General features: G+C 37.4%; 1 long non-coding RNA gene across 1 annotated transcript; it reads right to left on the reverse strand.

The window, feature by feature from the left end:
• Nucleotides 1-263: 263 nt before the first annotated feature.
• On the reverse strand, nt 264-15,870 carry LOC123591589. Its single transcript, XR_006709487.1, has 3 exons — nt 15,860-15,870; nt 4,826-4,829; nt 264-386 (listed from the first exon to the last, which is right to left on the reverse strand). It is a non-coding gene; the product is annotated as an uncharacterized LOC123591589 (long non-coding RNA).
• Nucleotides 15,871-16,805: the final 935 nt, after the last annotated feature.

Below are 16,805 nucleotides of genomic sequence, written 5' to 3' on the forward strand. Positions count from 1 at the left end.
GCCCCTCCCCCGTTCATGCTCTGTCTCTCTCTGTCCCAAAAATAAATAAACGTTGAAAAAAAAAATTAAAAAAAAAAAAAACCAGGCACAGGATCTGACATTTTTTTCCCAAGAACACATACAGATGGCCAACAGCCACATGAAAAGATGCTCAACATCACTCACCATCAGGGAAATGCAAATCAAAACAATGAGATATAATTTCACATCTGTCAGAATGGCTATTATCAAAAGTCAAGAAATAACATGTGTTGGCAAGGATGTAGAGAAAAGGGAACACTCATATACTGTTGGTGGCAACATAAACTGGCTCAGCCACTATTGAAAACATGATGGAGATTCCTCAAAATAAATTAAAAACAGAACTACCATATGATCCAGCAATCCTACTTCTGGGCATTTATTCAAAGAAAACGAAAACAAACTAAAAAAAGTAATGCACCCCCACGTTCATTGCAGCATTATTTACATTAGCCAAGATATGGAAATAATTTGCATGCATAAATGGAGGAATGTTGACATAGCATAAACATACCAGGGAATAGTACTCAGCCATAAAAAAGAAGAAAATTTTGTCATCTGCAATCACATGGACGGACCCTAAAGGTATTATACTAAATAAGTCAGGCAGGGAAAAACAACTGCCATATGATTTCACATACATGTGAAATCTAAACCAAAGCAAACAAAAATTACAGATACAGAGAAAAGATTGGTGGTTATCAGATGGGAAGAGGGTGGGGGTGGCCTAGGAGAGAAGGTGAGAGGAGTCAATTGTATGGTAACAGATGGTAACAAGACTTATTGTGATCACTTTGTATTCAATGCAAATATCAAATTATGCTATATACCTGAAAATAATGTCATACCAAGTTTACTTCAATTAAAAATTAAATAAAATTATACTTAAGAAGTGTCTATGGAACCAAATGAGTTTTTTTCAACCTCCATTCTTTCCAAGTTCTATTTTAATAGGCTTCAAATACTTTTATTCTTTATCCCCTTCATTATTATAATAACCATTTTCTAAATCAATGCAATCATTTTTTTCTCAGTATAGAGATTGCATAAAGTACCCTCTTTGTTCCTACAGACACAAAGAAATTGGAAGGAGTATCTGTCCTCAGAGAGCTTAGACATTTAATTAGGCAGAAAGAATGTAAAAACATAATTCTAATACTGCAAGACAATTGTTAGAGCTTAACTCAGGTGGCTGGATGGCTATCTGACTCTTGATTTCGACTCAGGTCATGATCTCATGGTTCGTGAGATCAAGCCTCAGGTAGGGCTCTGTGCTGACAGCAAGGAGCCTGCTTGGGATTCTCTTTCCCTCTCTCTCTGACCCTCGTTCACTTAAAACATTTTTTAAAAATAGAGACAGATTTACAAAGGAAATCTAGTCATATTTAATGGGTAGCCAAGTAAGACTAGCAAAGGAGGAGAGGCCTAAGCTGTATTTTGGTTGATGAACAGGCACTTCACAGGATAAAGGGTAAACATGGAAGGAAGGGAGTTGAGACAAGTCCTGATTCCTAGTATAAGAAGCAGGGCCACCAGCACAAAAGACCCAGAGCATCTAAAAATCAGCCAGTGTTTGTTACAAGGGTTACAACTGGAAGAATGTGGTGGGTGCAGACCTTGAAGGGCCTTGTACCACCATTTAAAAAAACTTGGTGTTTATTCTCTAAATTATGGAGAGCCATTGAATATTTTATGGGATGTAAAGATGTAATCATATTACAGAGATACCGAAATAACAGTATTGGCAGGCTTCAGTATCTAACTGATTAGATACGGAGGGAATGGGAGTCTTCAAAGGTTTGTTGGTTCCTGGCTTGCACTGGGTAGTACTAAATTAGACTCACTATAAAAATAGTGTAGTAAAACAAACAACAGGTTTGCATTTAATGAAAAAACACAATAAAAACCGTTAGACTGTATAATTTGGATTTGTTACAGGCACTAACTACCCTACATCTTTATTCAGGAAAAATATCTGGTTCTGAAAGTTTAACCGATTAGTTATATATGTACAAAGGTGGTTTATTTAAAACAAAATAAGGCAGTACTCAAAGCACTTTACCAAATGCAAGAACAACAGTTCAAAATCAAATTATTCAGTACTCACCTTAATATGTACTATGTGATAATTGTTACTATAATAGAATCTGCTTTCAACTCTTAATTTTCTAAACAGTTCAAGTCTGACTTTTTGAGGTAATAGGTGAGATGAGACACCATCCTAAAATGTAATATAGAATTACCATTCCATTTCCAGGGGCGTGCTGAATGAACTTAAAATAGGCCATGTCTAGGAGTTACTCACAAAAGGCTAGGTATCAGATTTTACAGCTGAAGAAGCTCTAGCAATGTGCCAAAGTTATTCTTAATGTAAAGTTATGCAGAAACTATCACAGGTTGGAAAATTCCACTTAGCACAATATAACATACACAGCAACCTAGTAATATAAGAGTAGGGCTTGCTGTAACACACCATTACAGAGAAACTTAGTTCTCAAGAGTCTGCTGTTTGTGTTTCGAGTATAAACCACATGTTCTTTCTTTCTCTTTAATTCTTACAATTTTCTGTAATTCTGAAAGTGTTTCAAAATGTAAATAAATGAACTAGTAGCTTTGAAAGAAATGGAATAAATTTGCCATTTTTGACTTCTTGTCTGTAATTAAAGGAAATGGAAGAAAAAAATGTAGGAGTTAATTTTAAATTCTCTCTACCTTTGCGTGTGCTTGAAATTTATATCACATATTTTAAGAATGTATTATTTTCTTAATTTTTTCTACATGACATAAATGATCAAAGTTTCAAATCTAGGATATAGAAAATATAGCATTCCAGAATGACCATTTTCAAAACTCATTGAAATTCTTTACACTTCTATATCAATTACACTGTTTAAATATATTCATATACACAAACACACTCAATAAACAGTTGCAAGAATAATACAAGTAACTTCCATATACCCATCAACTAGAGACCTTCCAATTGTCCCAATACTGTTTTTGTTTTGTAGCAAAAGAATCCAAGTCAGAATCACAATGTGCACTCACTTCATATGTCTTTCTAGTTTCCCACAATCTGAAATACCTCCTTGGCTCTTTTTTGGCTTTCATGATCACAAAATTTTTAGCACAAAACAATAATTTGGTAACATATCTATGTGTATTTATGGAGTACCACCATTGATTAGGCTCAGGTTACGCATTGTTGGCCAAATTATCACAAAAATTAGCACATGACACCCATTACTGGTACTATTAACTTGGTTTACTTATGATAGTGTCTGCCATGTTTCTCCAGTTGTAAAGGGACTTGTTTCCCCAACCCACTGCCACTATAATTAATAAGTGTTTTGTAGCAGGATATGTTGAGACCATGTAAAATCTCATTTTTCATCCTCCCCTAACCCAATGCCAGTTTTAGCATCCATTGATATTTCTTGAATGATTTAGTCATTTATATGGTGGTTGGCAAGTGTGATTTTCTTTTTTCTTAAATTGTATTTATTTACCTTAAGAGAGAGATAATATCCCAAGTAGACACCATGCTCGAATTCACAAACTGTGAGATCATGATCTGAGATGACATCCAGAGTTGGACACTTAACCAACTGAGCCACCTAGGCACCCCTCAAGTGTGATTTTCTAATTTAATCTGTTATTTTACATTTACTAGTTTGTATTCTATAGCAAGGAAGAGATTTTACTCTTCTCTATTTATTATTTTATTTTATGAAGTATAAATATATATTTACATTCATATATAAGTATACATATTATATATTTATATGATTATAAATAAACTTATAATAAATTTATTATTTTATCTTACTAATATCAGTATTTCTATTCTAGAAATCCCTATATTTCTATTTTATTCAATAGGTAAAAAAAAAAAAAAATTTACTAATAGTATTTTTACACTCAAATTGACCTCAGTTTGATAGACTGAAGCTCCCAGAAGCTGACTTCTGTGATCTTTTAAAATGTCTCCAGGGGAGCCTGGGTGGGCCAATCAGTTGAGCATCTGACTTTGGCTCAAGTCATGATCTCAGGGTTTGTGGGGCTGAGCCCATGTCAGGCTCTGTGCTGATAGCTTGGGGCCTGGGGCCTCCTTGGGATTCTGTGTCTTCCTCTCTCTCTGCCTCTCCTGTGCTCACCCTCTGTCTCTCTCTCAAAATAAATACCCATATATATTTTTTAATCTCTCCACTATTTTATGAGCAATTCCTTAATTTTCTCACAAAACAAGTTATTCCAGGTTTAAATTATTCTTTCCTTGCTTTGGTCTTAGAAACTATAACTTCTCAAGGTATTTAGAAACCAAGGTCAAGAGCTCATCTAGGTATGCGAATTGTTATTCCCAGGTACCCTCAGAAGGAGAAGAATGGAAGGGAGGGAGGGAAGAAACTGAAAGAGAGAAGAAGAGAGGGTCTTCTTTTATTTGGATGTATATTAAAGCATATTATTGACATCTTGTGATTACATCCCTGTATATATTACAGGATATATCTCTAAAAGTCATAAAGTTTATACAAACACAGATTTCATATAACACCCAGGACATGATAAAATACCATGGATTGACTCAAAAATGTCTTTTTCAAGTTGATATATTCATGGGAGTATAATTGGTATACCCCCATCATAGTCTCTATTAAAATGTCCAAGTTTAGGGGTGCATCCTACTCTTGATTTCAGCTCAGGTCATGACCTCATGGTTTGTGAGATCAACCCCCACATCAGTCTCAGAGCTGACAGTGAGGAGCTTGCTTGGGATTTTCTCTTGCACTCTCTCTCTGCCCACCCCCCTGCTTGTGCTCTCAAAATAAATAAACTTGAAAATAAAGTAAAATGTCAAAGTTTTAAATTCAGTGTCATATTTCTTAAATCTCCTTTAAACTCAGAAGTTCTTTTTTTTTTTTTTTTATGTCATTGACTCCTGAAGAATCAAGAGTTAGTTGTGCTTGACTAAGGTCTTAACCTTCCCCTCAGCTTGACAAAACTTTAAACAGGTTTCTTCCTGAGTATATACCTCTGACCTCCCTTTCCTTAGAGAATTTACTTTAGAAAACCTGCTCTTGCCAATTTTGTCTCTACCTCTTTGAGATATAAATCTCTGTCTCTTGCCAGGTCTACAACCCAATAATACCTTTCTAAAAACCTGACAGCCATTCCTTTGAAATGTAATTATCAGGGAAGATAATGCCCCTATCTCCTAGTCTCAGTGGGAGGGAAGCAGTCAATTAAGCACCAATTAGCTACAATTATGGCCTAATCACACTAACCAACTTCCCTGATTACATTCTCCAGTACTTCTCACTAGCTCAGTTTAAGGCTGGAAACTCTCTTATTTCAGCAGAGCTGAGTTCCATCTCTCTCTCCCCCTATTGCAATAGTCTTGAATAAAGTCTCCCTTCGCATTTAACTTGTACTGTGTAATTCTTCTTTCACATTAAATAATCTTGTTCTTTCACATTAAGTAAGCTTGCACTTTCCTCTGGAATCAGCTGTGTGATTCTTTGCATATAGTTTATATCTAGTCCTTCTTAGTTATGACTGAACATTTATGACCTCAAAATTCATACACTGGAGCCCTAACCCCTAATCTGATGGTATTTGGAGGTGGGACCTTTGGGAGGTAATTGAGTTCAGATGAGTTTATGAGGGTGGAGCTCATTTGGATTATTGGCCTTGTAAAACCAGAGCATAGTGCTATCTGCCAAGTGAGGACACAGGAAGGTGGCTGTTTGCAAACCAAGATGAAGGTCCTTCCTTACCATAACCAGGTATGCTGGCATCCTCATGCCTGACTAGTAGCCTCCAGAATTGTGAGAAAGCAGTTTGTTTTTCAAGCCATCCAGTCATTGGTATTTTGTTACAACAGCCTGAGCTAACACACCTGTGTTTTCCATACATCTGAAATTAACTATAAATTCTTGATTATATTCAGATTCAGTTTATTAATAAGAATATTTCAGGGGGTGCCTGGGTGGCTCAGTCGGTTAAGCATCCGACTTCGGCTCAGGTCATGATCTCGCGGTCCGTGAGTTCGAGCCCCGCGTCGGGCTCTGTGCTGACAGCTCAGAGCCTGGAGCCTGCTTCGGATTCTGTGTCTCCCTCTTTCTCTGCCCCTCCCCCACTTGTGCTCTGTCTCTCTGTCTCTGTCTCTGTCTCTCTCTCAAAAATAAACATTAAAAAAATTTAAAAAGAATATTTCATAGGTTATTCTATTTACCAATACAGAAGGAACATATTGTGGACTGAATATTTTCCTGCAAAAAATTCACATGCACGAAGCCCTAATCCCTAATGTGACTGTATTTGGAGACAGGGTCCTTCAAGAAGTAATTAAATTTAAGGCTGTAATCCAATAGGACTCATGTCTTTATAAGAGGAAGAGATACCAAGTGTATACACACACAGAGAAAAGGCCTCAGGAGAACAAAGCAGGTAGGTAGCTGTCTGCCAAAGAGAGAATCACATTCAAATCAGAATCACCTAGAGAGGTTTCAGGCCACCTGATGCCCAGGTGGTACTCAGAGCCAATTAAATCAGAAGCTCTTGGGCTAGCATTTAGGCATAAGTACTTTTCATCAGCTGAACTGACTTATAAATCACGTGCCATAATATTCACAGATTAAAGTATATTGTTTAATACATACAATAGGAACCTAGTCAAGATACAGAACATTTCCATCACTCAATGGAATTTCTTGTTCCTGTGCAGGATGGATCCTGGCAATTTGGATAGCTACTAAAAACTTTGTGTAGGGTGCCTGGGTGACTCGGTCGGTTAAGCGTCTGACCAGCTCAGGGCATGATCTCATGGTCCATGGGTTTGAGCCTGCATTGGGCTCTGTGCTGACAGCTCAGAGACTGGAGCCTGCTTTGGATTCTGAGTCTCCCTCTCTCTCTCTCTGCCCCTCTCCCACTTGCATTCTTTCTCTGTCTCTCAGAAATGAATAAAGGTTGCTTTTAATTAAAAAAAAAAAATTGTTAAATATAGTACATTGAAGGTCCTAAGATGGTTATGAAGAAACAAAGTGATAGAATATCAAGCTACAAGAGTATAATACTATCCCTAGGTACTGTGAACAAGTGTAAAGAGGGCTTCTAACCTGCACACCAATTTGCAATAAACATTATTTTTAGTACTTTGTTTCCTTCCCTTGTCCCTTCTTCCTTCCTTCCCTCTCTCATATAGTCCTGATTTATTTCCCCCCATCTCTAGTTTACTAGCTATTTCATTTTATTGCTTATTTAGCCTATGTTTATATTCCTGCTTCTCCCTCCCCCCGTCAATTTACTGATTTTAATCTGTCTTTTAGCTAGAAAACAAACTAAAATCACACTGGATACTTTTGAGAGCCAACGAGTCTTTCCTATGAATAAATTTCTTGATGTTTAATGTTTGACATTATAACTTTTGAATTCTACATGGGGAATATCCTGTTTTGCTGAGTTTTGTATCATTGCAGAATTATTCTACATCATAATCGTGACTTAGAATCTGCTAATCAACTCCTACATTTCTCTCTGCCATCAGGAACCCCACATCTGTTAGCAGCAAACTCTGCTCGATCGTTAACCTCTTCTCTGAATTTTCTCTCTACTTTCTGGCCTTTATTAACAGCTGCTTCTGAGACCACTGGGCTGCAGCACTATCAAAAGGAAGAGGATTTTGCTGTTATCAATTATCAGGGCCAGAAAGAGGAGGTTTGGTGAGGTGGACCAGATGTTTTCTCTGTTCCTCACTAGTGCTTCCAAAACTCCTCTCAGAAACTTCCCTTAGCCACACCTCCTTCAGTAACATCTTGTGCTCCACACTTAAACTCATGATTCACATATATAATTCCTTTAGTCACCCCTTTGTCATCACAGGTAACTTCACTATTTATGACTCACTTGGGCCACCACCTCCTATCCCTCCCACTTACTAAAAAATCATCCAAATTTTCCATTGTACTGACCTCGACATTTTTTTCTTCTTCCCAGATTTGATTCCATGGTTTATTATACTCAGACTATTGCAAAAACATTCTCAGCAAACTAGTCCCACTCAGTACCACCACTCTTAATTGGTGTATCCCCATCACAGGTGAAGTCAACTACCCTCTTAAAAAAAAAAATCAGTCTCACTGGTTTAATTATTTTTTAATTTTTTTTAATGTTTATTTATTTCTGAGACAGAGACAGAGCATGAGTGAGGGGGGGGCAGAGAGAGAGGGAGACACAGAATCTGAAGCAGGCTCCAGGCTCTGAGATGTCAGCACAGAGCCTGACGTGGGGCTCAAAATCACAATCCGTGAGATCATGACCTGAGCCGAAGTTGGTCACTCAACCGACTGAGTCACCCAGGTGCCCCTCACTGGTTTAATTTTTAAATAAATGATAATGTACCTCAAATGACTAACACTGCCTGCTGCTCTTACTCTGTGCCTTCAGGAAGCTCACTTTCTTATTACATATAAACACTATGTTACCCTTTCTCCTTTATTCATCACAACTCTACCCCAACGCATAGCCAATGGCTTTGCAGCCTACTTCACTGAGAAAGTAAGAGATCCTAATATTAAGCCTGGGATCATGGGAACAAATCAAGATCATCCCAAGCAAACCCAGACACAACCTGACTTTTCAGTAGGTTTCTTTAAGTCTTTACTAGGTGAGGTTTTTTTCTCCCCCTCCTGTACTGGGATTGCATTAAAAATAAAGTTGCTTTGCAATTTTTTTTTTTCTACAGATAGTATTCTCTGTTAGTGAGCCTAGATCCTCATCAATGGCCCAAGATAGGTCAGTGCTTTGAAAACGTGGTATACAAAATGGAAGAGGAGTTAAGAGCTGTGTTATATATTCGACTCTAATAGTACTGTGTAAATTTGTGTAACTTTCATAATACCTAAGATTTGGTTTTATAATTGGAAAATTAGTATATTGGTCTCAATGATCATTAAGATTCTGTCAGAGTCTGAGATTTTGTGATTCTCTATATAAAAATCCTATGGAACTCAAAGCAGAAGGGAAGCATGAGTAATGACAACACAATTATGGTTTTAGAAAACTTTGTACATTCATGAGTTAAAAATTTGGCAATTCATAACATAAAAAGATCATTATTATGTAGAAACGATAGAACTTTTGTCATTCTGTGCAGTATCATATAAATGTTCTCCAATAAATTTAATTTCAATAAAATTGTTTCATTGTATTCTTAATTGTGGCCGCTCATAATTTACTTTTACAATACCTTGAGGGAGTGTTGTTTACAATCTGAGAGTACTAGAACTTTTCTGAAAAATTTCATGTGTGTTTTATACAAGGAAAAAAGTTCCCTTGGAGTATCATATAAATTTAGAAACATAGCCAAATACCCAGATGCTATAAATCCACACATTTTCTTTGCAGTTCTTGAGCTTTGTAAATCAAATCTAATCCCCAATGTGTAATATATGCTGTCAGCTATTACTTGCTATTAATAACAGGTGACATTCTTCTTAAAACAAGTATAAGACATTGTATCACATTTGAATGTAACAATTACAAGTCTTTGCAGCTAAATGGAGATGGTAATAGTAATAGTAAATAAAACTTAACAAAATCTAGAAAATTAAAAATGTACTAAAAAGTAGTTTTATTTCTGAGTTGGTACTAAAAGTCATTAACACAATAACTACATTTAGGTGAAAAGTATCCCTGAGTGACTGAAGCAGTGATTTATAACATACATACCTACTGAAATTAGGTTATGAGACCCAATCTTTTATCAAAGGTATTATTTTGCATTACCTAACAAATATAATTTCTAACATTTCTCAAAAACAAAACAAAACAAAAAACTAAAATCAAATATTAATCCTTAAGCTTAAAGATGCAATATTAGGTCCTATGGTTTATACTTTGTATATAGGAGGGTTTAAGATTTTTTTTCAAAAACACAAACTTTATTTTGACTATAGTATTTTCTGTCTAAACTTATCCAATAATCACTCGTATCAGTCACACACATACACATTCACATAGACAAATATATTCTTTCCTAATCACAAATCTCTATACCTGTCTATATTGCTTTATTATCCATTTATTTGCTTTTCCCTCTTTAGTAAAATGGCAAAATAGCTCTGTATTAATTTATCATTGCTGTCTTAACCAATTGCCACCCAATGGTGCCTTAAAACTGCACAAATTTATCTTACAGTTCTGGAAGTCAGAATTCTGAAATGGATCTCATTGGACTAAAATCAAGGGGTTTGTTTGTTTGAAGGACTGCATTCCTTCTCAAGGTTGGGGAGGAAAAAAACCTTCCCTGGTCTTTTGCAGCTTCTAAAGGTTGTACACATTCCTAAGCTTGGGCCCCATTCCACCTTCAAACACAGCAAGGGCTAAGTGAGTCTTTTTAACGCTGCACCACTCTGACACTGTCCCTCTGTTTCCGTTTTCCATATTTTAAGGACTTTTGGGATTACATTTGCCCCATCTGGATAATCTATGATAATTTCCCTATCTGAATTTCAGTTGAGTTAGCCACTGTAATTCCATCTGCAGCCTTAATTCTCCCTTACCATGTGATATGTTCACAGGTTCCAGGAATTAAGATGTGGAAATCTTCGGGGAGCCGTTATTCTACCTACCATATCCTCCCACCTTTAAAATATGTATTTTAGTAAAAATATATACATATACATATTTTTTAATGAAGCCTCTTTAGTCACTGTGGCAGACAAACTCCAAGATGGCCCCCAATGACATCCACACCCTGGTGTGCAAACCTTGTGAAATTCCCTCCCTTTGAGGGTGGGCTAGAGTAGTGAATTGATTCTAACAAATAGAATATGGCAAAAGTGATGAAATGTCATTATAGGATTAGGCTACATAAATTGTGACTACATCTTACTAGCTGTGATGCAAAACAAACAAAAAAAAAAAAACAAAAAAACAAAGGTGAGGGAGGCCCATGTGGCAATAGCCAGAAAAGAACTAGAGTTTTGGTCAAACTGTTCTTACTAGACGAAATGCTATCAACCACTATTTAAGTGAGCTTTAGGGACATCATTTCCCAGTCATTCGACAGACACCCTAATGCTGGCCAACTCCTTGATTATAATCTTATGAGAGGCATGGAAGCAAAAAAAAAAAAAAAAAAAAAAAAAACCACCTAACCTGGGCCTGGATTCTTGATCCAAAGTTATTTTGAAATAGTAAGTGTGGGTTATTATTATAAACCAACTAAATTTTGTGGGAATTTGTTACATAGTAATACATAACGAATACAATCTCCCTTTTTATGCTTCTCAAGCAACAACTAGGTCTTAACATGTTGAACAAATCACAGAAATAATGCAATGTCATAAAACATATGAAAAACACAAGTCTCACCTTGACTTTCGAATTGAAAAAGTTCTTGTAACCAAGGAACGCAAAACGATTCATGTCAAAATATTTCGAAGAAAAGGAAGTATTTTGGAGAAAAGAATTAGCAAAAGCTTTTCACCCACCAAATAAAGTAGTATTGGATACCGTAGCTTGAAGGAAAAGAAAACTTACCAGGGAAAGGATGAGAAAGTAGACTTGGCTGTCTCCCAGAAAGGATCCATCTTTCTTCTCCACCGAGATCTTGGGAAGACGGCAACAAATAGATTTTCATGGAGAGGAGATTCAGGACTTGAGGTCAGGAAGGACTATTTATGAAAGAATATGCTAGACGTTTCCAGGTAGAACATCAATAATATTCCAATTATTTCCATATACCACAACTGGTTTATCCTTTCATCCACTGATGGACATTTAGGCTGTTTCTACCTTTTTGCTACTGTGAATAGTGCGGTAAAGGTGCGCTGCATAGGAAAGAGAATAATGTCCTGAGGCTGCTCTTCACGTGAAAGGCTCCACGAACAGGCAGCTATATTCTCACGAGATGAATTTTAGACACCTCGAATCTGCCAGAAGAAACTTCTGCACCCGAGGAAAATGAGTTGGTGCCTTTGGGTTGCTAAAGCAGGAAACTGTTTTGCTGCCAGGGAACTTTGATGTCCTGAAACGCTAAGGCTTTGCAGCCAGGCATGCGCAGTTCATGCCCGCAGTCTAACCTCCAGGGGTCCTTCCAGGGGTCCCTTTCCAGCCGTTTTTAGGCTGGAGCCGTCCCCACAGCTGGCCGGAACCTCTCAGGCATTGCTCCACCACACTATGACTCTGAGGTGGGGCAAGGTACGCAAAAGCATTGGGGTTTGCGTGATGGGTGATGTGAGCCAGAAAACTTACAGAGAAGTCTGGGAGGCGTCGCACCAGCAGCACCCAGGTGCTGGCCGGTAGAACCCCAGAAGTCCTGGGAAATGGCTTTCTCTGCAAAGCGTGGGTGCTCTGTAGCACCTGGGGCCTGATTCCGCCGTTCTCAGAGCAATCCCTCAAGGTTTGCACCTCCCAGAGCAGCCTCTCCTACCGCTTCATCAGGACTCGAATTTATTCCTCGTACTCACACCGGAAGTTACGGGGCGCACCCTACTGGCTGGAGAAGTTCATTGTCCGCCTTGCCAGGAAACACCTCGCACCACCCTCTGAAACAGCCGGAGCCCTGGCCTGCAGGAGTCACCCACGTTGTTCTTTTTTTTGTTCTTTTTTTTTTTTTTTCTTTTTTTGTCTTTTGTATTTGAACGCCTGTTTCCAATTATTTGGGTATACACCTCAGAGTGGAATTGCTGAGCCATATGGGAATTTCTTCCTTTCTAATTCTGATGCCTTTAATTTCTTTTTGTTGCCTGATTGCTCTGATTAGAACTTCCAGTATTATGTTAAGTACAGCAGGGAAAGTGGGCATCCTTGTATTCTAACTAATCTTAAGGACAAGATTTTATTTTTTCTCTATTGAGTACATTGTTAGTTGTGAGTTTTTCATAAATGCCCTTTATCATGTTAAGGAAATTCAGTTTCTCTGTTGTGAGTGGTTTTGTTTTTTTCTTTATTAATTTTTATCATGAAGGGCGGTGGATTTCGTCAAAGTTTTTCTGTGCCAATTGAGATGATCATGCTTGTTTTTTTACCCTTTATCCTCTTAAGCGCTATATTACAATGATTGATTTTCTTATGTTAAACCACCGTTGCATTACTAAGATAAATCGCATTACATCAAAGTGTATAATCCTTTTAATGTGCTTTTGGACTAAGTTTGCTAGTATTTTGTTAAGAATTTTTGCATCTGTATTTATAAGGGATATTAATCTGTACTTTTCTTTCTTGTAATGTATTGCCTTGGTTTGATGTAGGTAATAATATTGGCTTTACAGAATGAGTTAAGCAGTGTTCCTTCCTCTTCTCTTTTGTTGGAAGACTTTGAGAGTTTTATTAATTCTACTTTAACATTGGAAGCCATCTGATCCTGGACTGCTGGTCTTTGTTGTTTTTGTTTTTTTTCCCCCCTTAACGTTCATTATTGAGAGATAGAGAGACCCAAGGCGTGAGCGTGGGAGGGACAGAGAGAAGAGGAGACATAGAATCCGAATCAGGCTCCAGGCTCTGAGCTTTCAGCACAGAACCAGATGCAGGGCTCAAACCCACAAACCTGGAGATCATGACCTGAGCCAAAGTCGGATGCTCAACCGACTGAGCCACCCAGGTGCCCCTGATCTCAGACTGCTTTTTATTGGGAGTTATTATTACTAATTCAATCTCTTGCAGTAGGTTTATTCATATTTGTATTTCTTTTTCAGTTAATTTTGGTAAGTTGTATGACTCTTGGAATTTTAAATTTTATCTAAGTTATTTAATTTGTTGCCATATAATTTTTAATAGTGTTCTCTTAGAATCCTTTTAATCCTGTAAGTTTGGAAGTAATGTCCTCATTTCTTTTTCCTATTTTAATCATCTACATCTTCTCTTTTTTTTTTTTAATTTTTTTTTCAACGTTTATTTATTTTTGGGACAGAGAGAGACAGAGCATGAACGGGGGAGGGGCAGAGAGAGAGGGAGACACAGAATCGGAAACAGGCTCCAGGCTCTGAGCCATCAGCCCAGAGCCCGACGCGGGGCTCGAACTCACGGACCGCGAGATCGTGACCTGGCTGAAGTCGGACGCTTAACCGACTGCGCCACCCAGGCGCCCCTACATCTTTTTTTAATGCGTCAGTTTACCTGGAAGTTTATCAATTTTTGTTGATCATTTTAAAGAAACAAAATTTGGTTTTGTTCATTCTCTCAATTGTTTTGGCATTATCTATTTCAGTTTTTACCACTATAATCTTTATTATTTCCTTCCTTCTTATAGCTTTAGATTTAGTTTTTCTTTTTCTCATTCTGTAATGTACAAGTTTAGGTTATTGATTTTAGATATTGCTATTTTTTAATATAGGCATTTACTGCCATAAAATTTTGTTTAAACAGCTTTTGCTGCCTCTGATTATTTTTGGTTTTTTGTTTTGTTTTATGTTGTGGTTTTATTTTCATTTATCTTTAAGTGTTTTGTACTTTCCCTTGTGATTTCTTGACACACTCTTTGACTTGGTTGTTTAACTTCCACAGATTTATGAATTTTCCACGCATTCATTAATTTTCATTTTGTTATGGATTTTTAGCTTCACTCCATTGTGGTCAATAGAAGATTCTTATTTATAATTTCAATGTTGCAAAATGTATTGACACTTATTTTGCTGCCTAAAAATGGTCTTTTCTGGGGAATGTTCCATGAAGGATCCTAGTAATCCATCTGGTGGGATGTTTGTTTGATGGTGTGCCACCGGTCCCCTAGTCTATCTTAACTTTTCTTCATTCTTTTTCCTTTCTACTCTTCAGACTGGATAATTCTAACTGCCCTCTCTTCACATTTACTGATTCTTTTTTGCATGCTTCAATCTGCTAATGTTTAACTGCTTTAGGGAGTTTTTCACTTCAGTAATTGTACTATTTTGCTCTAGTTTTTGTTTGGTTTCTTTTCACAGTTTTTCTCTTTATTGATATTCTCTATTTCTTCGTACATTATCTCCTGTTTACCTTTAGCTCTTTGCCCGTGGTTTCCTTCAGCTCTTTGAGTATATTGAAAAGAGTGGATTAAATGTCTCTGACTAGTAACAATGTCTGTGCCTCCTCAGGGACAGTTTTATAGATTTCTTCTATGAAAGGGCCATATTTTGTTGTGCCTTTGCATATTCCATAATATTTTGCTCATAACTGGGCATGCAAATAGTTTACTGTTGTTCTAAAATTCACATTTTTCTCCTTCTTCAGTTTTTCTCCCCCCTTGCTTGTTTTGGGCTGTAGCTGTTTGTTAAGTGACTTTTCTGAACTATTTTTGGAATGTCTATATTCTTTGTGTGGCCTCTGAAGTCTCTGTTCCTTTTTGTACATTTAGCTAACATTTTGACTAAGATTTCCTTGAATGCCAGGAGAGAAAGAGAGAACAAGAGACAACAATGAAACAAAAAGAAAAAAAGAAAGGATATGACAGTAACTGGGGCACTCCTTTAACACTTTAGCTAGGCCATTTACAACTCTGACTTATACTTCACATTGTGCTTTACTATCCCTAGACATCAGCCTGGGTAAAAGTCTAGGATCTTCTCGGGTCTTCTCTGAGTCTGCATCATGCTCTAGGCAAAGGCATGGCTCTCTAAATTCCCTAGAATACACACGTTTTTAATATCTTAATTTCCCAAAGAAACTCTCTCCCCAGTTTTTCCTTCAAGGCTTTAGGCTGTTATATACTTCAAACATAATATTTTACCTTTGGCAACTGAGGGTTGTGTGTCTTACAAGATTTTCCAGCAATGATTCACTGTGTTTGCACCCCAAGTGTGTGCCAAGTTAGTTATAATAGAGATAAATGGCTTGTGTCAGTCTTTAGTAGCTCCCAGACAGATTGGAAGATACAAATACAAATTCTTTGTAGGTGAGATTTGTTCTGCTCTGCTGGGACCAGGCTCCAGCTTCAAGACCACCATCAAGCTGTGAAGGAAGGAAGAGCAGGACAAATAAAAAATGCCACAGGGCTGGGGTGCCTGGGTGGCTCAGTAGGTTGAGCATCCGACTTCAACTCAGGTAATGATCACATGATTCATGAGTTCGAGCCCCACATCAGGGTCTGTGCTGACAGTCAGAGCCTGGAGCCTGCTTCAGATTCTGTGTCCCCCTCTATCTCTGCCCTACCCCTGCTTGTGCTCTCTCTCTCTCTCTCTCTCTCTCTGTCTTTCAAAAATGAATAAACATAAAAAAATTAAAATTAAAAAAAATGCCACAGAGCTTACTTACCATTTTTAAGTTTCCTTTGCTAGATTAAACATTCCCTTGGTTGCTGGAATCTTTGTTTTTCTGAGTTCTGACAAAGTTAACTCCGGTACTTTTAGCTCCATATTTTGTTGTTTCTGTGTAGGGACCGGCCACTGGAGCTAATTTCTCTGCATTGTTCCTGATGCCCTCCACAAACATTCAGTTTTGTAAGTTGTTATTCAATAATACATAACAAATACAGTAACTCTAACATTTAGATACATGTATTAGGCATATTATATGTGTCTCTTTTAGATTCAGCACTGCCACCTTCCCAGCCTGTTTCACTTCCCTTCCCACTCCCAAGTCTGCTGTTTTCAGCTGTAGCAATGAGAATCCAAGTTATAGACATACAGCCACTATTTCAGGACTAATGTAGCAGCTAACAAGTGACCATTTATTTGCATGAGCCTTCTGTGAGCCCCTGTGTACAAAAGTGCAAGATTTGAAGCCAAGCACCAGACTAATAAAGTAGACCCCAGCATTGTTAGCTCTTCCCATCACTTTAGGAATTAGAAAAAATCCAGACTTTTCAT

Source organism: Leopardus geoffroyi, chromosome A1 (assembly GCF_018350155.1).
Source record: "Leopardus geoffroyi isolate Oge1 chromosome A1, O.geoffroyi_Oge1_pat1.0, whole genome shotgun sequence".
NCBI classification, from domain to species: domain Eukaryota; kingdom Metazoa; phylum Chordata; class Mammalia; order Carnivora; family Felidae; genus Leopardus; species Leopardus geoffroyi.